The sequence below is a fragment of the Epinephelus lanceolatus genome, chromosome 21 (genome assembly GCF_041903045.1).
Source record: "Epinephelus lanceolatus isolate andai-2023 chromosome 21, ASM4190304v1, whole genome shotgun sequence".
Lineage (NCBI taxonomy): Eukaryota > Metazoa > Chordata > Actinopteri > Perciformes > Serranidae > Epinephelus > Epinephelus lanceolatus.
In genome coordinates, this window is record NC_135754.1 from 24572136 (window position 1) to 24597411 (window position 25276).

Below are 25276 nucleotides of genomic sequence, written 5' to 3' on the forward strand. Positions count from 1 at the left end.
CAGAATATTGGACTTACATTCATTAGTCAGACAGAAGTACGACTCAAAATAAGTGCTAATTTAGAAATGCCAATGTTGCTCCATGTTTGTGTTCAAGCGACTGTTTGCTAACATGGCCACTATACTACCAAGTAACAGTAGCCTTTAAGTAGCTCCACCTTTACCAACTATGACATTAATATGCTAGGTACCACTTACAAATAAGGGATACTTCATGTAATGTTGTAAATGGTAATTGATACATTTTCAATAGAGCAGTAATAACTCATCAATAAGGACAACTTTTGGATTGAAACATCCTCATCAGGCACAACCTGCTTTGATTCTTACGCTAGGTCTTTATTTCATGAACAGTTTGACCATTACTTGACTAAATCTAAGTGATTATTACTTACTGTCCTTTTTAACTGCAGACTTAATGGTTTACAAGAAAATTAGAAACCTATTAACACAATTAAACAGTATACATGTACTTTTAAGCCCACTGTGCACTACCCTCCTTGGCTCAACCAAAACAGAGCTGAAAAGAGAGAGAATATCGGACATTCATCAGTTGGACAGAAGCACGACTCCAAATAAGTGCTAATGTTAATTATAAATCCGTGTCAGAAGACTGTTAGCTAATAAGGATGCTATACACTTTTTTAAACCTTACAATGTAAACAATCTTAATGGGTCCAAGTGTATTTCCTATAGAAATGTCTGTTAATGCAGTAACGCCACCTTTATATGGGGTTGGGTTTACCATGTTCACGAGAAAAAACCATATGAACGCTACTTTTGTGGTATTCACAGTCTTGGAAGTGTGAAAGCTCCGAGTTCATGACTCATGCACTAGACTTCCAATGTCGTAAACACGTGCTCACGAGTTCTTTTAAAGCAGCATTATGATGTGTTCACACCAGGCGCTAATTAAAACGTAACGTGTTTGCGAGTAACGCGACACGAAAATTTCCAGCGTTTGGTGTGAACACAACATTAGTTATATGGATATACAGAATAGCAATGAAAACATCTATGTTAATATGTTGGTGTGGTATTTACAGCTTGCTGCGCTGCCCCCAAGTGGCCAAAAAGTGCTTGTGTTGCCCAACTATTGGACAAACTAATAAAAAGAACACCAAGAAATATCCCTAAAATTATCAAAATAATTAAATGGAAATTCCTCACATCTGACAAGTTAGAACTATGAAAAGTTTGGCATCTTTGCTGATCGAATATAATGTTGGATAGTTTAACAAAGCAAAGTTCTTCATTTTTTTGTATGTAAAATACGATTTTTTAAAGTAACCAGCAGCTATAGCTGTCTGTATAAAGTGACACAAAAATCTGATATTCAAGTACAAGTACCTTAAATTTGTACTTAGTTACATTCCACCACAGGTCTTAAGTAAATTTTGAATGCAGTCCTTGTAATGGAGTATTTTAACACAGTGCTATAGTGTCTTTTACTTAAGTAAGACTTCACTCTTCTCCCAGCACTGCCCAAATCTTGTTGCAACACCCTGCAAATTATTAATCCACAGCATTAACCATGCTGACAGTGTCACGCTCTGAAAGACTACAGCCTGTAGAGGGTGTCTTTCATCTGAGGCAAGAAACAACAAAGAGCATGAGCTTTTCATGTTAACACAGGAAACATATATTTAATGAGACAACCACTGCAATCTCCGCTGCCATGTTAAGTGAGTCTGACCCCACACCGCAGCTCTGCCGTGCTGCCAAACAAGAGTCACTGCAGTCTAGACGAGGCCGAGCGGCGACGAGGGCCTCCTGAAAGCTCTTGTAATGCACAAGGAATTTGGTGTGGTTTCCTCGGAGCAGAGAGGAAACGCATGAGTGAGAGTAAAGAGGGAGCGAGATCCCTGCAGAGGTCAGAGCATGTCCCCGGAGGTGTCAGGGGGAGTAAATGGGCATGACTGCAGAACACAGGGTTATACCCGCTCTCCTCCTTACGCCTCCCTTCTTTTCTTAGCAGGGGTGCGTTCACTGACTCGTCCCTGAGCGCCTCAGAGCGAGAATCAGCATGGCTTCCCTTGCATGCCACGCAAATTGGAACAGGAAGCCATTGTCAGCTTCGGGCGAAATCACCTCCTTATTAGAAAACAAACGTAAATGTGACGTGAAAGAGGATCTCTGGGAAGGAGTTGCACATCGACAGATCGAGCTTGTTTGATGACGGTGGGGGCTGCTGCTGGTTCTCTGCACGGCTGGCTGAAGGCTGACACCAGCATCGAGGCTCATGAATATTCAGTGACCAAGTAAATAAGGCAGATAGCACTTGACATGTTTAACACCCACCTTTGGCACCTTCCCTCTACAAAGCCAACAAGGTGAAGCAGCGGAACAAATATGTTGGTTGTTTGTGGGCGGCAACAATCCCCGCTGATGAATTGGATGGTTTTTGAACAAAGAGAATGAGTTTCAGTGGGCGAGCTACATCAAAATAAGCCGGACTCGGAAAAACAATCTGATTTCCCTCTGTGGGATTTGAGTTGCTAAACTGCTGTTTTTTGGAAACTGGCATTAAAATGAAAATATGTAGCATTATGCCTTGCAATATGCTGACATTTACATTCTTAGAAAAACATGTTTCCCTCAACTATAATCCCTGCTGGTATCAAAATGTTTGCTCTCTAAATATTTACCAAGCCAGAGTCACATCTAAAGCCTAACACAGGCACCTTGAGACTTCCTTTTTTTTTCCAAGTGTTGTGTCCCAAAGGAAATGCAGTGAAAGCACTACAGACTATCTTGCAAGTGAGTAAACTCTCTGAGCACACAACGCATTCCTCCAACACCTCAAACAGCTCTGAGAAAGAAAATATATCTGCCACCAACAAAATGTGCTGCTTACAATCTGAGAGAGTCTGAGAGACGAACGGGGGATTCATTTGGTTTCCCATACGCAGGTTTTACACAAAAAAGCAGACAGTAGTAAATGTATTACTGTGACAAGCAAAGTAATGTAAATATTGACACTCTGATATTTATTGCCAGGCTTATCCACCGGACCTGTCCCAATGGAGCCATTTAACATCTGCTCAGTATTATGACAGGTGAGGGGGTTAAAGGAGGACTCCGCTAAAAATCTGTCTTTTCAGTGTCAAATACTCACAGAAAGGTGGATCTGAAAATACTTTCTTCCTTCAAGGACGTCAGCAGTTACAATGGATTCTAATTCATTCATGCCATTTGATATTATAGCCAAAAACATCTCATTGCTAACACTTATTTTCAGTATCATTTTATCTGACCATTGGTCTAGCCCAGTGGTTCCCAACTGGTCCAGCCACAGGGTGCAGATTCCTCCTTAGTCATTAGTTCAAGTTCCACACAGTTTAATATATTCAGCGTCATACTTGCGTTTGGCCATGTCGTCGAACTAGTTTGCTGTCTCCATTAAATATCTGTCCATTAGTCACTCACTCTACAGCAGGAAGCAGCACTTAAAATAAAAGCTCTGTGCTGGAATATTCACGGTACTTCAAAATCAAGTGTTTTTTTACAAATTTGACAATTTCGCGAGTCACTTGCGGTCCATTCAGAATGAACCATGACCCACCAGTTGGGAACCACTGGTCTAGAGCCCAGCTGGCCACCCACATCGTTAGTTGATATTTGGTTGAATTCAAGTCAATATCTAATGCCAACGTCAATGTGACACAGAATATTAACGACAAATCATGCTGATATTTTGTTGGTTTTAAGTTGCGCTGTTTCAGTAACCAAATCCAATGACTTCCAAACGTCTCACGCCAAAGTCATCTTGACGTAGAACATCTGGTCATGAGGTATGCAGACCAAAATGTCATAGTATTAACATCCACACAATGCGAATTATTGTGTCGTTACACTTTTAAAATATCTTATACCAATTTTCATTCCAACCAACGTCTGTCCAACGTCTTTCTAGCGCCAATATCAGAAAACAAATTCAAATATCCATCATAATTCCTTTAGCCGAAGTCAATGTTGATTTGGTCAACAAAAACTTTATTAAGTATTTGACGTTGCGGTTTTATTTCATGACTAAATTTTAAGGACAACATAAAGTAAAAAACAAATTGAAAAATTACAGCAAAATCTTTGTATATTATGTCCTGACGAGTAAAGGCAAGAGGAAATAGTTGGCTCTGCTCAGGCAGATAACCTAAACCAGATCATAGTAGCCATCTTAAAGCATCAGCTATTTCTTTTCAACCAATGGTGTTAGCATATTGATAAATTTAATGGAGCAAAGCTAACTTTTGGTAAACATCTATGGGTGGATTATGAGACGATGGGCCCCTGGGTCAGTACATGATAATATGAGTGACATTTTGCAAGTGAAGGCCAGAAGGACCCCTGACTGACACAAAGGGTCCCTGGGCTTGTGCCTGGTAGGCGAATTTGCGTTTCCTAGGATGGTTAAGGCATGACCCACCTTACTCTCCCTCTGACGGGTGAGTACTCAATTACTCTATTGCTTGGATTATTATGGTTTAGGCAAGAGGAGTGGGATTGGTAGGAGCCAATCAGAGGCAGCATAAGGCAGAGTTGGGCTGGTCATGCCTTCGCCATCCTAGGAAACACAAATTCACACCCAGTAGTAATCCATCCTTGTAAACATCTACTCTTTCTAAGATTAATTTTGATTTCTTACAACGTATAAACAGACCCTAACTCATTTGGCAAACATTTAACATATTTTCATATCGATTTCAGCTCTGCGTAAAGCAAATAAACGTGATGTTTCCCACATAATGCTCCATTCATCTGCCTTAACAACACAGTCTACACATCTTTATAACTGGTGATTTATTAAATCAGAGTTCTACTAAGTGAAACATGATGTCGAATTTAGCTGAAGACCTCAGTAATATCAGTAACATAAAGTGGTAGCAATAAAAAAAACCTTTGGGCATACATTTTTATCGAGTATCATGAAACTGTCGGAGAAAATTATGAATTAAACATTGACTAAAACTGCACTAAAATCAAAAAATGAGTTTCACTGACTAAATCTTGACTGAAACTAAGGAAAACAGACTAAAATGTGACTTTATAACCAGTAGAATTTTCAGTAAATGGCCAAGAGTGAAACTAAATTTATGATTCTTGTATAAATTCACACTGGCTTGCGGTGATGTGTTCAAAGATATGTCGTGCAAAACTAAGAGAAGCAACACATCCTCACAAACTAATTTCTTTTGTATTATTGTGATAGTATTCTTTTAATGGCGCTGGTGTGCAGATCATACATGAGAACACATGCACTCAAACTCAAAGCCCAATCTGAGCTGTCAATAGCATGTGAACACAAAGGGGTCATGCGCGGAGCACCACCCAGCTGTGTCTCTGCAGCCTCAGCGAGCACACAGCTTCCCAAATGAACTGAGAGGCTGTGTACCACTCAACGCCACACAAAGTCACACACACACACACACACACACACACATGCACTCTAACCTCCACTTACCGCCACCCCCCCACGCACACACACACCCACCCACTGCTCAGTGCACCCTGCCTCCTGATAAGCTGGTTTGCCAGGCTTGCCAGCGTCGCTGATGGCTCCGTTTGCACAACCGCTCCATTGTTGCCGTGCAGAGTGGACAACTGCACTTTGGACCTTTCAGTGGGGGAAAGCCTTCTATTTTGTTTCCCTTAAGGGCATCCACTGTGGTTTATCTGCAAGCTGCCAACCACACACACTTTAAACACTGCATTAAGGATATCTAAGGATAGAAAACATAAACAGTAGCCGCTGCGTATCCGGCGCTGCCTGCTGCTGCTGTTAAGTACTGTACAGTCAGTTTGCCTGGCAGCTGATTTTTCCGGAGCTTAAAAAGACTCATAAAAAGGCAGCTGAATTATCTGGGTTGCTGGAACCTGATCCACTGCTGGATGACCTTTTCCGCAAAGCAATATTAAACGTAATAGTTGGGCTGAGTTAAGTGATTGCAATTTATGAGTCCATTTAACTAGATTCAATATTGGATGACAAATGATTACCTCGGTGGAGTAAAGCTTACATACACGGGGGGGAAAAAAAAAAGCCTGCCACGCACAAACACAGAGCTTTATCAAACTTAACAATCAGCTCAGTGTCTGTCTGCTGCGAGTCTGGCTCGGCGGAGGGCTGAACAGAATTTTAAAAATGCATGACAAGACTAGAAGAAGAAGACGAAGAAGAAGAAGGAGAGGTTGCATATTAAATATCCACACATATCTTTGCGTTTTTGGCTCAAACTCCATTAAGCTAAAATTGATGTGCATTGAATAGATGTTGCCTCTGAATCTGGTCAACTGGCCAAATGGATTAAGTGTATCAAATCCATTTTCCTGAGTGCATTGAGAAGTGTCAAAATGAAACATTTTCAATTTAGCCCCTTAAGGTCCAAGATTTCTTCATCCGGCTGTAGAACAAGCTGCTTACCCGGCAAAAACAGGCCGCAACACATCACTTAAACGTGGCCCGGGCTTTAAATTAGCCCGACACAATCCACATATTTGATTCACTGTGCAGCCAGAAAGGAGCGACATGACTTTCAGGCATTCAGCTCAGACTATAAAGAAACAATGTAGCCTACTTTGCACACTCCTCACTGCTCTCTTTTCAGCCACATCCTCTTGGATTTTATGACTCTGGTTAAAATGCAACCATTAAATATTCATGTGCGAGGGCTTTCACCCGTGAAGCAGCCCCCCCCTCCCCTCTCTCACTCTCTCCCTTTCTCTCTCCGAGCTTCAGAGAAAGTACGAAACTTTTTTGATTTTAACTGACAGGAGCTAAATATTAAAAAAGAAGCTTTGGGAGTTCAGCAAAGAGTAGACTACTCCTCTCCAATATCCACTGATATGAGCCTCGCCTTCTCGGCTTTCATCCTCACTGTACTTAAAATTTCAGACTGTAGTGAGACTCCTGTAAAGTAAATTAACATGACAATACAAACTGTGGAGATTAATGAAAACAAATAGTCGCTGAACAATGACACTGTGAAAATTGATGGTTGACAATCACTCCAAAGAGAATAGTGTCTGGGGTGGTTTATATTTTTTTTTTTCAGCAAACATGCATCATAAACTATATATATTGCTCATTAATTTTTCACTTGTTGTCTTGGCTGTTTATTATGCAAAACATTTCCTATCAGCAGCAAAAGTAATGACACAAATAATTCATACTTTCCCTCTCAGAACTCCCGGCATGCTAAAATCCATAATATATAGCAAGTTAGAGCGTCTATAAAAGATTAAGGATGAAATTATGTCTTCAGGTATAGACAGTAGCATAAATAAGGCTGAAATGTGATTTTGCTGCAGTGAACATTAGGGAAATTTTCAGAGGCTTTATTTGCGTTGATGTGATCCGCATACAAATCAAGGGCTGCAACATTCAGGGCTTCTCCAAACAAGCGATTTTGTAGACAAATGAAGCAACTGCTCAGAAGTGCGGCTCCAGTCTTTGGCCCTGTTTACACCTGCTATTAAAGGTATACTGTGTAGGATTGTCGGTTACTGTTTATAAAAATGCTCGCCAGTAAAAGTGAAAGTAAATCCAACCCCAGGTTCAACTTTGATTGGCGTTTTGCCCCACTATATTTGCATTTCTTCAACACTGTGCCTCTGGGATAACTGCTGCCTATGATCTCACACCTGGTTGGTACCATTTCCCAACTTCACCTGAGTGCTGTAGGGGTACACGCCCAACACAGAAAATAAGAAGACAATAAGAAAATACAAGCAGAGGGCAGTCTCTGCAGAAAAATACACTGCCACACACTTCTAGAGGGCTAATGTGATGACTGAGAGGGATTACTTCTATATGAGCTTTAAATGGATTGCATATGGCCACATTCTGTCGGCAGTGTGTACACTAATGGACCGCCTACTGAGATGACTCCTTGCTTATTGACTCACACCGTTAGACGCAGTGTTCATCAGTTTATGTCTGATTTATAGTTGTGCAATGGTGTCTGTGTCACTCTGCAGTTATACCTCCAAAAAGCTAGCTGCAATGGGGTTTCTGTAAAGTGCTGTAAAGTTTAGTTGATTCAAAACACAACCAAAGCACATTAAATATGACTTAATAGAGACAATTTCAAACACAAGTACACAAATCAGCTTCACTATAACTCACAGCATTCACAGACAAACACTTGTCTTTATCTGGACACATTTTCCCCACAAATACAATATGCTAATGTTTTTAGCACAAGCCTATGGCATTTTACATTGTATAAGTTAGCCTACTGGTTAGCGGACTTTTCCTCTACTCAAAAGAAGCAAGGGACAAAAAGGTAATGTTACAAAATTTGGCTCCATTACAATTCACAAGGTTCACCAACAAAACAACTGTCTTATACTAAACACATTTTCCAAACAAATATAACATGCTAACGTTAATAGCACAAACCTATGGCATTTTACATTGTATAAATTAGCCTAGCAGCTAGGGGACTTTTCCTCTACTCATTAGAAGCCAGGGACAACAGCAACATTTAACAAAGGTAACGTTACAAAATTTGGCTCCATTACAGCTCACAAGGTTCACCAACAAAACAACTGTCTTATACTAAACACGTTTTCCAAACAAATATAACATGCTAATATTAGCACAAGCCTATGGCATTTTACATTGTATAAATTTGCCTAGCAACCAGTGGAGACTTCCTCTACCCATATGAAGCCAGGATAAATCACACACAAGACTTAAAATGCTATTTTTGTGGAGGCTTTATTGTCTTCACAAGTTATTGTTTCTTATCTGTGAAATTAAAGTAAATAAAAGCTTTGTTTCCACTGAGGGAAATGGTTTCTGGGGAGGTGCATGTCAGGCTATGCCATACGTACGCCTTTGATTCCACGCAGAAATCTAAATCCTGCATTAGAGCTGTGACTTATGACCAGAGTATGCATGTTCATACACAGCGTAAACAGGGCCTTCATATCCAAGGTGGTAGAACACACGTGCGACAATTTGCCGTTGGTTTAACTGCTGCAAATTTCAGCAGGGGAAAAATAAAATGAAGCCTGACAACAGTGTATTCGTGTGAGAGCAGTGGCAGTGCGAGCGGCGAGAAAAGTTCATTCATTCTGAACTAATCTTTTTAGTGATTTGGGAATGCCGATTCGTGCCACTCACTAATGAATGACTAAACTAATCATTAGGATTTTTGTGAATAATATCAGCTGCTACAAGCAAGTGTTCAGTCAATCACTATCTGAGTTTGGACAGCGAGTGTATGAGATGCACGCAGAGGCGACTGCTCTTTCATCAGTCATCAGAAGTCTGTCCTGTTTCAGCATTGAGCAGCTGATTGAGATGAACCCATTTTTTTTTCTCTTGCTGCACCAGTATGAAAGACGCCACTTGCCAGAAACAGTCAAACTTTCCATCGCTGCTCATCGCAGTCTTTGATCCCAGACAAGTAAGAAAACAAAAAGTGGAGGACGGCTTGTGAAACAGAGGCTTTCACAGGCATTCTTCCTCTCTTGGAAAGCTGCCCGCTCTTTTGAAAAGGGGGTTTTTCTTCAAAGCAAACGCCGGTGACATTACCCATTCTCCTCCCAATTAAAATTTATTGAAAACATCCAGGAAACACTGTACTGCTAATATCATCACAACCAGCTTGTCAAAAACAAACAAATACAGCGATCACAGGGACAAAAAAGGAGCCCTTCCCCGGCCTTTTGAGTTCATAACCAGCATTTAATCCGCTGTAATGATTTACAATATGACAAGTCAGGCAAAATTTACTGTGACAGATAGAATGGGACCCAACATAAATATAATTACAGCTCACATGATCTTCTCCGCCTCCCTCCTCCAAAGGAAGTGCCTGCCGATGCCACACAAAGAGGATGCAGGACACGCAGCCTCGAGTGATTTGCTTTTTTTAATTTGCTCCTCAACCAGCTGATGCCATGAAAATAACAACAAGAAAGCCACAAAGTATCATGGACTCATCAATGCTTCAAGTAGCAAGGTCCTGATAGCAGGTATGTCTTCTGAATCAAGGTGGTCTACTGGGGACAACTGTTTTACCAAAACGAAGACGTGCCATTTGACCTCCAGCGTCAAAGGTCAAGCGAAACCACAGAGCAACAGTGTGCGGTGTGTCTTAAAGAAACAGCTGTGGCTAATTGAGAGTACATTCTAAGGATGGGTGCTTCTTAAATGGGGCTGAAACGATTAGCATCAGAAAATCAATCTGCAACCGTTGTACTTTCTTTTTTTTCAATGTACCAAAAAAAAAAAAAAAAAAAAGACGAGGTTCTCGTTTCTCAAATGTGAAAATTTGTTTGTTTTTTTTGGTCCACTATTACAGCAAACTAAATATCGTTTGGTTTTGGGACTGTTGGTCAGACAAAACAAGAAATTTTAAGATGTCACCTGGGACTCTGGCGTTGAATTTTGACTTTTTATAAATTGACAATCAAGGAAATAATCAAGGACGGAATAATCAATAACGAAAATAATAATCAGTTGCAGCTAGGAATGGGATGATATAAAAAATTTCATGTATGATTATCCTCGCAAAAATATCTGCAATTAATATTTTCCCAATAATCATCAAAATATGCTTAAAACTTCAGATAATTTTAAATTGAAGAACAACCAATTAATCTTAAAAAGCCAGGTTTTTCAACTGTTTGAAATGGCATCGTAACTTTCGATATGAAATACGTCGATGATGCTTGGTTAAGCTATTCGATTTTTGAGGTTGGTGTCTTTGCAGGGTCTCATTTATTGTTGGTTGCGTAACAGTCTCTTTGAGTGCTGCCGAACAGTGCCATGCCATTGTTCCGAAGAAACGTCACCATTCGTTCTGCTGGGTCTAAAAGTTTGCATTCACTTGCAGCAGCTGCTCCTCTTGACCATCGAAGCCCTATTAGTCTGAAAATCTCCCAAAGTCCTATTTTTCGGACAGCGGTGGTCATTGCTCCAAAATGTCATTTCTTTGAAAACAACACACTCCCTGAAGTTAGTTTAAGTTTCCTATCAGCATCTGAGCCACCAAACCCAGGCGTATTTCACCGATATGCCGCTTTCCCAGAGATTTTTGTGCCATCAAACGTGGGTGTTTTAAGCCAAAACATGATCTTTTCCTAACCACACATTCACCACAGGGCTGTTGACAAATGTTACATATCCGTATCTTAGAGACGTACAATGCCAACATCTTTTCTGGCAACTTGGTTGTCTAACTGCAGGGAGTGTGTTCTGAAGTACTATATCGTAGGCAACTGGACGTTTCTTGAGGATGTGTCACCTCTCATCCAAGAGGCTTCTTCAGTGCTGAAATGAAAAAGTCTCTTGGATGAGGGGTGAACCGTCTTCAAGATTAAAATGACCTGGATGGCTGAGAATCTTCACTAACATGCAGGGAGTGTGTATTTTCGGAGAAACAGGAATTTGGAGCAATGGTCATTTCTTTTGGCATGATGGGCTGTCGGAGAAACTGGATTTTGGTCCAAAGGGACATTTTTCAGAATAATGGAGCTTTGAAATGTTGGGCTATCACAAAAATAGGTTGGACAAAATATTTACTGTTATCCTAATGATGGAAATTCACCATGAACAACTTATTTTGAGTGGCTTTTTATTGCGATCTGCGGTACAACTGTATATCATCCCATCCCTGGTTGCAGCCGTACTTTTAAATATAGTTTAAAAAGAAAGAAGAAAACAGAGAAATAAATTAAACAAATCTGAGTCCTGGTTCTGACTGACACTTAAAACAAGTAAACAACTCTGCCAGTGAAGCCAGAATACTTCTACCTTAACTTGTTTAAAAAAAATGTTTGGTTAGGAGTGTTTGTATATTGAAAAAAAGGACGACTAAAACAGGTTGCTGCACTTGAATCAAGAAAAATCAAACTTTTTTGATTGATTTTCCAAAATATACTTGAAACAAGTTGATTTGTATCAGAGACAGGTTGCAATAATGCTACAGCACTGGCAGATTTTTGCACCAAGGACTTGAGAGGCAGACAAAAATGACTTGATGGGAGGATTATCTGCTCGCACTCTGTCGGAGAGATGCACTGAAAGTACTGAATCATAAAGATAGGCATAAAAAGTCAATATAACACAAACAAAAGTGTCAATATGAAAGTCGTGGAGCAGCCAGAAAAAAGAGTCGTAAACTCTGTGAGAAGTGGCAACACATCAGCGTAATTCTCCAAAAGAAACCCACTGTGCTCAACCCCCCCGGCCAGCTCAGATTAGGTTTCACATTCCTACCTCACAAATAACACACACACACACACACACACACACACACGAGAGAGAAAAGACAGAGAGGTGAAATGAGACACAGACACTTTTGTTGAGACATTTCTGACCTCAGACTATTTCATCTCACTGACGATGTTTACACCATAAGTCAAGCACAGATATCTCCTCTCTTGTTCTTCATCCAAGATGAGGAGGATCACCCCCTCCCTCCACCTCCATCACTCCTCATGCTAATGTAACACACATTAGTGAAACCAGCCACGCTCTGTGTACGTCCATGGTGACACGAAGGATGCTGGGCCCTCGGGTGAGCCATCTCTCTCTCTCTCTCTCTCTCTGTTTCTTTCTCCACATGCCAGGCACATCACGGGCGCAGCCTCACACCACAGCGTCTGTGACTCAAACATGCCCTCCTTTTAGAGCAGATGGTCAAAAATAGCGTCCGCCGTCAACATTTTTGTAAGGCGTGGGACCCGTTGGGCCACACACCGTTTGCCAAGAAGGAGTAGGGGGTGCAATATATGTGTGTGTAAAAATAATCTGCTCAGTTACAGCTTCTCTCTCTGTTTGATACTGACAAAGTGAGAATGCCCTGTTGTTAGAAAAGAGCTTATGCAATCTGCACCTATAAATAGGAGTGTGAAGTGTGTCTGCATATGTGTCTCACTGTGTGTTTACATCCAGAAAACACCTCACAATTAAGGTTGGGCATCAAGAGCTGGTTACAAATAAGAGCCGGTTCCAAAACTCTGATTACAAAAGGAGTCATTGAGAAAATTAAATTTCTGTTGTGCTTATCGGCTCGGGAATAGGAAAACGGTGGTGCTCTTTTTGGACTGGACGACGCTGTTTAAAGTGATACACAGGGAAGATCAATAGCAGGTGCGAGGATACAAGTCTGGGTGAGACCGTGTGACAGACCACAGGTTTTCCTCTCTACTCCTATTGCTAGTACCTGTTTGCTGTTACAGCATCCACCTTCTCTATCGCTTGACCACAAACTTGCTACGGCCTCCCAACACAAGTGATGGTCAACCATTTTCTTATTCACAATGACAAAAAACTGGTTCACACTTGGACTTTTTTGTACTTTAAATGTAATTAAGGTGCAGAGTGCATAAAAAAAGCATCAAAATAGAGCTTGTTTGTCAAAAGAGGTGCAAGAGGATCCCTGGACCCCAAAACAGAGGTCCAGGCTATGCCCTGGATGTCCTCCAATCCTAAAGATGAGTGAGGACAGCAAACGTCCACCTAAAAATTTGTTTGTTTATTAACTGGCCCCTGGCCCCCTGTCATTTTTGAAAAGTACCTCCCAGGCAAAGTTGAGCATCCCTGCATTTCACACTTGGCTATACTCTAACAACACCAGTCATAATTCTCAATCCAGACGGATGTTTTTTCCGGAGTTTGCATGTTCTCCCCGTGTCAGTGTGGGTTCTCTCCAGGTACTCCAGCTTCCTCCCACAGTCCAAAGACATGCAGGTTAATTGGTGACTCTAAATTGTCCGTAAGTGTGAATGTGAGTGTGAATGGTTGTCTGTCTCTATGTGTCAGCCCTGTGATAGCCTGGTGACCTGTCCAGCTATTAAGAGTGTAAAACAATCTCTGTTCATTTTCTGAAAGCCATCGCTTAGGGCGGGACGACCCGCCAGCCACCGGACGAGGGAACATAAGGAAACAGACAAGACGTGTTTACAGAAGAGTTATTTAAAGTCACCGCTGGGACGGCATCGCACGTGGCTACGAGCCATATTTTTACACGCTGTGGAGATACACAAACACACGTTTCATATCCTGAAAACCCAGGTCATTCAGACACACTCACTGGTAGCTGTTAACTCTTCGAACCCTGTCATAAATTACTATGTTCAGGATATATGACTACTCAGAAATACTCTTCCTTGACATGACAAGTGTATTATACATGTTTTAGGACACAAATATTGTACAGTTTTAGATTACTCAGATTTAATTATCTTTTTCTGCTTCTTATTTCCATTTCTGATGTATGTGCCTTGGCACCACAGTTCAGTTGGGTGGTGTAAACAGGAAGTATTATGTTGCCATGGAGATGCCAAGTTAGCTTTGGGCTACAACTGAGCCCATTTTTTATGTCTGTTTGTTTACATTGTAGCAAATCTGCACCATTAAAACATCACACTGCTGTTCACACTACAAACATCAGCATCACCTGACACTGAAAACGGGGTGTACGTTTAATGATTACGAGGCAAGATAAAGGTGCGACGTTCAATTTATTCATCCATAAAAACATGGAAGCTAAAGCGCTCCAATCCCGATTAACCAACGCTGTTTATAAAACATAACAAACAAGTTAGAATCTAATGTTTTCTTACATGATTTCAAAGGCAGATTTATGGTCATTCATCCAAAAACGACAGCAGAAATATCACATTCTCTGTAAAGAATAAGACGCAGAGCAGAAAAGGTGCGATTTTTGACCCCATGATGCATCAATCAGATCATGCTAAAGGTTTAATGTATTCCAGCCCGTCCAGCAGCGTTGAGACTTCTGTCATGCTCTTCTTTCACTGCCCACAGCTGTCACGTTAGTGTATCAGCTCTGGTCTGTGATGCATGGCGTGCACTTGGGTAACCGACCGCACACAGACACCGTGTTAGATTGAAGGTGCAGTGTAAGCTGACACACAGTGTGCTGTGGGTGTGGTGTTACTGCTGTGTGCCCTTCATCATCAGTCAGACGGTTTTGTTCGAGCAGGTGAGAAAAGTGAGAAATCTGAACTTCAGTACACAGATGTTGTCACCGCTGGGCTCAGGAACTTATGAGGGCAAATTTCCAATGGTTTTATGGGTAAAATTACTGAACAAATACTAAAAAATATGTTATAGATTAGGAAAATAATTACTGGCATGTAATTCTCACACAGCTGCTAAACAAACAAAAGGAAAACTGCTGCTGTGTTTTTATTTGTAAGGGAGGAGACCAAACCTGGAGCAAAAATTAATTAAGCAAGTGAATTAAATCAATGAGGTCTAAATGAAGGGACTTGTCTCTCTTGTAGCACTACTTATGGCATGTTCACACTCCAAGCGGCAACGCAACAGCATGACCAGGTACACCATCACTGCATCGCTGCGTAAGTGTTTCTCAAGCATTTGTTAGCGTAGTTACGTCAGCAAGGCACCATGATTGAACGCCATCTTAAGTTTGTATTTGGTCAATTTCTTTCATCAACGTCTGAGCCCAATTTTTACTTACATTTTGTCACCTGATTACGTCCCCAAATGCACCATAATGCACAAAATGCTAGCATAGCATCAGCTAACTACGCTAAATGACGCAGTACTACAGCTAGAAACAAAAATATGCGTTTGGTTGATGCTTCACCCCAAGTAAATATTTACATAATGTATTATATATTTTTATTTATTATTGTTTCTTAATTTTTGCTCTTGATTATGTGTGGCGCTAGCTGATGAATGCATTTTTAATCCGTTTGTATCATTATGTCCCCTCTTTAAATTATGAGGTTTTCGCGGGGTCCGTGAATACAACACAGGCGGAGCTCTCCATGAGTTATGTTTTCCTCAGCAGCAGCATGGGACTCACAGGTTGGGTAGTTGAAAATTGAGCTGTTCATCCATATTGATGGATGAGAGGAGCAGCTGCTGCAAGTGAATGCCAACTTTTAGTCCCAGCAGAACAAACAGTAAAACTTCATGTTCTGCTGCTTCATCTCTGCCTCAACTCTGTCTCTTCATTGTGCACTCTGCACTCCGACAGTGTGCTGCTATAAATAAGTGAACATATATACATTCCAATACCGCTCCTAATGAACGGTCCAATAGATGTTTTAATCATGGCAGGCTGCCACAAATAAAATAATGTGTGGGAAACCCTGCTGTGTTTGTGTTACGCACTAATACACCAAAGCAAATTCCTTCTATGTGAGAACCTTCTTGGCCATAAATCGGACTCACGCACCAATCAGAATTCAAAATCATGGCAGCTTCATCTGTTTAAGTCTATGAAACATGGCAGGAAATAGTACAAAATGTCCATCTTTAATTCCCAGAGCCCAAGCTGACGTCCTCACATAACTTATTTGTTGCTCAACCACCATCCCTGAACCCAAAGACACTCACTGTTCAGAAATATAAAACAGAGAAATTTGACCACCGCTGTCCGAAAAAGAAATTTAATTTATATTTAAGAGGCAGAGAGTGAACCTGATGACAGTTGTTGGGTTGCTCTCGCACACTGTGTCAATCAAATGTGATCAAATTGCACGTGAAGAGTCCTGATGAGGCAGATTTATGATTGTTTGGGTGTTTAACAGTTATTAAATCAAAACTAGTGACATACCGAGTTTCAAAAAGAACTGAGTGAACGAAACCCATTTAAAAAGGAGCGTCTAAGCCCTCTTTAACCTGGGTCACCTCAAGTTATTGTCACAGTGACTATGCAAAATGAAAGCAAATGCAAAACAATATTTAAATAGGAGCCTCTCGTGTGTCGACATATGGCAACAGACGAACGAGAAACTGTGCAACATGTCAGGGATTTTATCCGCTTGTGTTTTACATCTTGATAGCGAACTTGAAAGCATTTGACATTTGTGTTTGGGGTGGAGCGGAGGGGGTAGGGGAGGTATCAGGAGGAGGAGGAAGAGGTGGAGGAGGAGGAGGGGGGTGTTGCTGGGGAAAGAGATTACCCTCAGACCTTTTCTTTGAGAGCGGGAGAGAATAGGGGGGAAGGACGTTCCCTGTGTATTAGTAAATCCCAGTTAATTTTCCCTGTCAGAGAACAATGAGATATGGACCCCCGCGGGCTCTGTTGAATGTAATTCCACCACTTGCTCAGAATCACCTTCATTACTCATCAGAGGTGTGGATCTCACTCTAGCTCCTAAAAAAAAGACCTCCGGAGCACATACTAGACGAGATGCTTCACCAGAGCCCCTCAGGAGTCTTTCCAGCACCCTTTTTTTTTTGCTAGTGAGATTACACCTCTTGAGACATTTTCACATTACCAGAGCAGCTGCTAGTTTCTCCGTCTACGCCGAAATTTGAAGGAGGGAAACATGTCTGCTGCGCTACACTATCCCATGCCGCAAGACTTGACAACCCTTCAAGGTTCATGGGTTGGACCTTGTTTAATTTATAGAAGCTGAGAGTTTGGAGGAGCCGGATGTTATTCATGATTCAGAGCCTTTCATTTACACTTAACACCGCGGTGCTGCGCTGTGACATCATCTGCGTATGTTTTTCACAGCATGTCACATTCAACATGCATGAGTCTGCGACTGCTGGGGGCCTCAAAAGCGGCAATTATATCCATCGTGGATTGAGACTCGCAGATTGGATCCAGTTTTTTCACAGCTATCATGTCGCCATGGAGCTCGCCTGTCCAAACTCCGCTGACGAGAACAAACGTAAAGCAGTGTTTTTATTTATTCCCATTTGAATTTCTTATTTAACTCCCATGTTGTCCAGATCCTCAGGAAAGATTATTTTCATCTTCAATTAATCCGCTTGAGTCTAAACATTCACAGTGTCTCAGAGCCCACACTGATGTCTTCATTTACCGTCTGACATCCAGCAACATTCAATTCACACTGAAATAAAGAAAAACAGCAAATTTTTCAATTTTAGAAGCTGGAAACAGAGACTGATAATTAGCCAATTAATTAATAGACTAATTGTTTCATGTCATCCATATCTTTCAGAACTCTGTCAGTCACTTTGAGCCCTAACAACAAATCCTGCTAGAGCCGCAGCGATTACTCAATTAAGTAGTCAGCCAATTGATATAAATTAAGAATAAAATTATATATATTGTAAGAAGTCAGATGTCCATGTCTTGTTCATTATAAAGCTGCCACAGTGCTATATAAATACTGCGAAAGCATCAAAATGCTCAATCCATAGAGAAATGCACACAGTCCTTATTCGCAAACTGTGCCCTTAAACGAGCTGTCACAACTTCCAGGAAGTTGTGATGTCACAACTATACTTTTTAAAAGGTAGACTGCGCCACCACAGCGCTGTTGCAGTCATTCCCAGGCTGCAATGATGGTGCAGAGACACCAAGAGCGCAGATTTGGAAGACCTAGAAACGCTAACCACTCAGAGCAGACGGGGCTTTTTCAAGAGGAGTTCTTAAAGGGACAGGCGCTAAAACGGAGCGTTTCAGACAGAGAGGGAAAACGGGTACATTCAGGCAAACAGTGTGAGAAGAATTATGTGTTTTTCAAACATTAAAGCATATAAACCTGTTCTAGTAGTAACCCAAAATACAAGTATGAACCTGATAATGAGTATGATATGGGACCTTTAACACGAAAATGCAAAACATTAGCTGGTTCAAGCAATTGAAGCCAGAAGAAAATGTTGGCTTGGTATATTTCTGCAAACCAAAATTTTGCTATGTCTGTACATTTCATCAAATTATATCAACATATCTAAAGTGATGTAGTATATGAGCTGACTTTGGGTTATGGGGAGTCTGCAGACCACTGTTCAAGACCAGCAAACAACAAACTCTGTTGGGGTTTAGCGAGTCATTGCTTTGTTTCCAGCAGCTTATTAGGCACCAAACTTGGGTGTTTTGTAGAAAATCAATGCTGTGTTTTCAGCTGTTTATCAAGCATGAAAAACAGTTGTTTTTTACCAAAACATTGCTGCTTTTCCTGCCGAGATAGCAGCATGAAACCAGTTGTTTTTTGCTGAAATATCTCTGTATTTCCTGCTGTATAGTGGCATGAAAATTGACTGTGTTTTACCAAGACATCGCTGCGTGCCCTGCTGGGATTGTGGCCCCCAAACTGGGTATTTTAACCCAAAACAAGATCTTTTCCTGACCATAACCAATTGTTTTTGTGCCTAAAACTAACCACACATTAATCACAGCATTCTTGAAACATGAGGTTTTAACATATCTGGTACATCAAAACGTGCACAACCTGTGTTTGTAGAAAAGTACAATGCCAACATTTTTTGCTGGCGATTGAGTTGCAATTTCATGCTTTTTTTGGTCATACACGACAGTAAACTGAACATATTTGGCTTTGTGCTTTTGGTCACCCAAAACCAAACATGTGAAAATGCCACCTTGGAATGTGGGAAATCATTAAGCTATTTTTAATCTTACCTTCTATAGACAAAACGATCGATTATGAAAATAACTATTAGCTGCAGCCCTAAATCCTGCACGTAATTGATATTTTAAATAAGGAGGGAATTTTCCCAGAGTACCAAGGAGGCGTGGGATCAAGCCAAAAATACAGTATTTGGACCTATTAATCACGAGATGTGTGTTTTCTGTTCCGGCTAACTTCCCCTCCAGCATGGCTGCAGCTGTAAGAGGAGGCAGGCCTATTGTTCAGACTAACAAGGGGCGCAGAGGTCACTTGCATTTTCACAAGAGCTTTGCCAGAGGGGTTTGGGGAAGTAGCCCAGCACACAAGTCTGTTTGGTATGGATCTACACTAAAGCTTTTTCTATAAAGTCACATCATTCCCAGTCTATTATAAAGGGGGATAGATTAGATTAAGTGAGATTGTGCGGAGAGGGGCTCCCTAAAAAGAGCAAAAATAACACACTCAGTACTTAGCAGGCGAGTCAACAGTGGGATTAAGCCAAAAGGACACGTTCAAATCCAATGCTAATATGCACAATGGTCATCCTTCCACAGGCTCAACTTTTAAGTGGTCTCAAACGTTGTTGCTCCACATTTCTCAACACGTTTCACAAGCTGCAGCTGCAACAAAAATCTGACTTTTATTACTATATTTTGGTCATAAAGCTGAAATTAATCTGCAGTTTGACAAATCTCAAAACCTCAAATAAGGCCTATATTTCTTCTCTCCATCAAACCTTCCTCCCTCCTGTCAGGCCCTCCCTCTCTCTCAGCGCGTACAGTTTGTACAATAACAACTCCTATCACCAATGCAACCGAAAATATGCACAAAGTGGTTGCACACTCTAACATGATTAAATGATGTGTGGTCTGGCGTCACTCCCAGCACCTCTCCCATCCCTCGCCTCACTCTGTATCTCCCTCCTGCATGAACGCAAACACACACACACACACAGATTCCCTTTCCCTGAGCTGTGTTTTGAAAATAGAAGCTTCATATTAACAGTCAACAGTCAAGCTGACAGGTACAGTCTGGCCATTCTCTCCATCATAAAACCCCTCGGTGGATATCTCGCGCGGTACACGTGTTACTGCGGCTTCGTGTCACCCAGGTGGAGCGGCACAAATCGTCACAATCACACACATGAGGAATGCAGGATAACGCATGTGGGGAGATTACGGTGGTATGATGTAAAGGAAATGCTTGGTTTGTTATTCTGAGGGTTGGACGAAGTGTTCAGATCCCTTCCTGGAAAAAAAAAGGGCAATACCACAGTGTACAAATACTCTGCCACATTAGAGGTGAACTCACAGACACATCAACAATGAATCGTACTTAACAACAATATTTAATGCTTCTTTAAACTACTTTATACTGTGTACTGTCGGGAAGTTTATTCAGTGGTTCCCAATCTGGGGGTCAGGACCCCTCCAAGGACAGGCGAGATTATGGGGGTGTCACAACATTAATTACGAGACAGGAAAGAAGAAGGGATATTTTGCTTTCTAACGGGTTAATATTTAAGGGAAAAAAATTAAATGACGTGCTCCAGCTTTTGCGCCATATTTAAAAGCAGTATCCATATAGAAGTGGTAAAGTTGTAATGTTTTGTGTTATAAATGTCTTACCTTTTTTCAATTTTCTGTTGGCTTTTCTGTCAGACAGCCAGCTAGCTGTGTTAACAAGTAGTTCTCCACTGGTTAGCTAACGTTAGCCTTAGCCGCTTTGCACTGCGCACCACCTAGGTCAGGTAGGAGCTAGCTCACGCCGCAGTTACTAGAGTTAGAGTTAGCCGCTTCATTTTGAGCGACAAACCCCCCTTTAGCATTGTTAGCTATGTTAGCACCACTAGTTGTGCTGACACTGCTAAAGGTGCTAACAGAGCTAGCAGTAGTTAACAACGCGAAAGGGGGGTTTGTGGCTAAAAATTGAGCCGCTTACTCAAAGGAGCAACCTAGAAGGTGATCGGACGGTAGGCACAATATTTCCACAGCAACAACATTGGGCCAACACTGCGTTACTAGCTGTAATCGCCGTATGATTGAGGAGTTAGCTCCCACCAGACCTGGTTGGTTCAAGTGCAGTAAGCTAAAGAGTAGCAAAATTAACCTGTAGACTGACTTGCGTAACCGTAACAAAATTCTCGCAGGTTAATCATTGACATCTCTAGTTCCTGTACAGGTGTATCCATTTATTCTGACTGACTTTTATCGTCTTTACTTAATTTTCTTGTAACATATTCGACAGTCACGCTCAGCCATCTGAAATCGGAGAACAAAATCACTCTCTGTGAAACTCTTCGGGCAACTTGTGACAATGGGTTGCAAGTACACACTGCGTCATTACCAAGTTCTTGTACTCCAAAAAGTCTTATGGACTAACTGCGAAAGAAACAACCCACCCCCAAAAATACGGGATTGGTTCTCCACATGGGATCACAAGCCAAAAATGTTGGCAACAGTGGTTTCATCTTTAAAAATGCAACATATTCACCATCATCATCAGCTTTGCAAGTCAAATCTTCATCTGTAAAGTAGGTATAGTTGTCAAACCCCACAATATTTCCCTCTGAAATGTGGTGCAGCACATTTACTCAAAGTGTTTGAGTAAACTTAGTTTCCAGCTCTAATTATTCTAAACAATCTCACTGCCGGAGATGTTACAGCATCAAACACCCCTCCAAGATGTTGTGTTTGCTGACAAGTAATGCACTTACAGGATTATTAAAGACAACGTGCCGCTTGACACCAAACTGAACCTCATGATTAAGCTACTACAATTGCCCACTGACACACTTTCTGCAAGGCGAGCACCACGCTTTGCCCTGCACTCTCCTCGCTCATTGAAAACAGCCACACAAGCACGGTGATTCATCCCAGGAGTTTATTCTCTTGAGCAAAGACAACACACACAACAACAAAAAAAGAAAAGGACCTTGAGCGAAACCTCCACAAACCTCCCACAGGCTCTGACCGCGGAGGAAGAGCAGTCGGTCGCTTACACTCGCTCGCCTTCTTCCTGTTAGAGTGCTTAAGAGGGCACTCCATACGCAGCGGAATTCCCAAGAAGAATCAATAACATTATGACATTATCCAGCAACTAACGGCCCTGTTTACCAGATACTGGTAAAAAAGGCTGCTCAAGGTTTGCAGATATGATGCAGGAATATTTGATATGACACTGTGCACTTTGTTGTGTTGCAGGAGTATCTACAAGTCAAAGGGAGCATGGGATGCAGCAGCGTGCAGATGATATTTCAGGAGGTGCGAGTGGCTAGCTGAGACCGCGGGCTCTCCTCGCAGGCTGGCCGGCATGCTGCTGGAGGTAATGAGGCCTCTTGTGTGTCCTCTCTGATCCCATGTGGCACAGCCATTTCCAGCTTCCGCCTTTACTCTCACCTCGTCGGGGTGGGTGGAAAGGCGAGAGCGAAAAACTCCCACCCTGCTCTGCAAACGTGTTGCCATTGTCAATCCACAGAGCCACACACACACACAGAGAGAGAGAGAGAGAGAGACCTCAGGCTGGCTGCGGTCCAGACGGAGAAGAGATTTTGAAAGATATATGATTTAAAAATAAAAAAGCTTTGTTTTCTTTATCTATTTTTAGGGTTTTGTTCAGTGGATCTGTGTCAGCCTCTGCGTGCGCTCCTCAATGGTCAGTAGGGAAACTCGGGAGTTGATAAATGGTCTACTTCAGCACCCAGACACACGTGCTGGGTTGCAGATCTCTGTTTCAATGTGGCTTTTGTTTGACGGCTGGTGTTTCAACATCCTCAACTTGAATAGAAGAAGGTCAGCCTGGTGGGGTCTGCCCCATGGTTATTCACAAGCCCAACCTGGGGGCCCCCATATTGGTGGGGTGACTGGGAGGGAGGAGACAGAACGGAGAAACCTCCCTCCTGCGTCTGACACCAAACTAATCTGTGAGGGAAAGTTTAATCACACGTGTGCCATCCAGTGCTTGGCGATGAATTAGAAGATACAGGGGTTTGGGTGACGAGCATCATCTAGAGAGTGTAGCTGAAAGTTGGACATGATGTGGAAATGTAAACAAACGACTAAAGTTTTAACATGACCCTCAGAGATTCGGATGCAGCAGCAGCAGCAGCAGCAGCAGCAGCAGCAGCTCAACACAGACCGGAGGAGAATGAACTTTTCAGCAACACAACAAAAACAGGAAGAGAAAAAGACGAGGAACATCTGCACGTGTGTGTTTGTTTGCTCTCCTGATGCCCCTCAGATGCAGGAATACACACTCCCCTCTGTCTCACTGACAAAGCCCACATAGGAGGCAGATCAGGGGGGCTTACTTTTTCCACTTGGCCATGCTTTTTGCATCCTGATCCAGATGCAAGTGAGAATGAGCCCACTTCTATATGAGAGGGCCCCCCCGGATCCATATTTAGACAGCAGGAATCTGTTTTTTTTGGGGGGGGGTCAACTTGTGCAGCATCCACGCTGTGACATAAATACACTGATATTTAATACTATGCACACGTGCAGCTGGCAACAAAGTTCAGGAATAAACATTTAGCGTGACATTCAATGGGAGAATCTGCAGTGAGCGCTGCTGCAGGCTGCATGTACTGTAGCACCCATGGAGCCACATAAGACAAACCATGTGCACATCAGGAGCCAAAAGGTAGAAATAAAAAAGCATGCACACACACGCACAGATACAGACACACACATGCATGATTCATTCAGCGAGCAAAATGCACCCAGGCTGCCACAATGTCGCCTCCAAGCCCCAACGCTTTGGAGATCAACGCGGCATCTGTTACTAACGAAATGCACAACCTGCTTAACAGCCCGCCGGTTCAATCCCGACGGCACCGGGCAGCGTGGTAGTAAATAAAAAGCTGCGGTTTCTCATCACAGCCTGCGACGTGCTCCTCGGTGCCACTTCAAGTGGTCACTCTATTGTTGGGAAACAATCTGAGCCAAAGTGGAAACAAAAAGCCCCTTTTCCCCGAGACAGCAGGCTCCGCAGGCAGCGCGACACACCGGGGGAACAAGCAGCGTTAAGTTTGCACTTACTCACCGGGTTATTACGCGGAGAAAGTCCTCGGTAATTTTCGGGCTCTTGTTTTTAAATCTCTTCCCCCCTCACGGCCACTGAGAATGGGCTCAACGTCAGTGGGTGAGTAACTGAATAGACTCGGAGAGAGCGCAGTAAGTTGAAGTGTCAAATTACATCGGCTATTCTATTACCAAAGGGACCCTCGCTCGGTGGCTGCTGACAAAATGTGTCGCGGATTTGTTTTGGACGCGGAGAAGACGCCATGAGGAGGAGAGCCGGGAGCTGGAGCCGGAGCCGGACTGTCGCTCAGCTCAGCAGCCATCTGGTACTCTGGGTCTGCAGGGGCGACCCGCTCCCGGTGCGGTACCGACCCGGTCTGGAGCTCTGTGTGCACATTATTTACAGTATGGAAGGATTTTAAAAGACAGTGCACAAATGGTTTCACATATTAAAATGGAAACTGGGCATGCTGGGTGTTTTATTGTGTGTGTTTTATTGATTAAATTAACTTAACAACACCTAATGGTTGTTTATTGCAATTTAAAATGAATTATTTAACATAATGACATCTAAAAAAGTAATATTGATATGACTAAGTGATTACTGATTAATACTAGCAGTCACTGATAATAAATTAAAAATAATAGAATTTTTTCTCAAAAGCCAAAAAAAAGTACAACTTCAACATACAGTAAAATAATATTTATAACAAATAAATAAATAAATAGATAGATAAATAATAATTAAAAAAGTAAAATAAAGTATTAAAGATTAAAAAATATCTAATAATAATAATAATAATAATAATAATAATAATAAAATAGAAATACTACTAGCAGTCAATAATAACAGATTAAAAATAATAGATTTTTTTTCCTCCAAAGCCACAAAATGTAAAAAA

At 41.8% G+C, this 25276-nt stretch overlaps 1 protein-coding gene across 2 annotated transcripts in view; it reads right to left on the minus strand.

Annotated features, from left to right (window-relative positions):
- Positions 1 to 24531, minus strand: part of LOC117247084 (zinc finger MIZ domain-containing protein 1-like) — a 163184-nt gene extending 138653 nt beyond the window's left edge. For both annotated transcript variants that reach the window (XM_033611262.2, XM_033611261.2), the window contains exon 1: positions 24397 to 24531. The gene's annotated coding sequence lies outside the window, so the exon portion shown is untranslated. The remainder of the gene's footprint in view (positions 1 to 24396) is intronic.
- Positions 24532 to 25276: the final 745 nt, after the last annotated feature.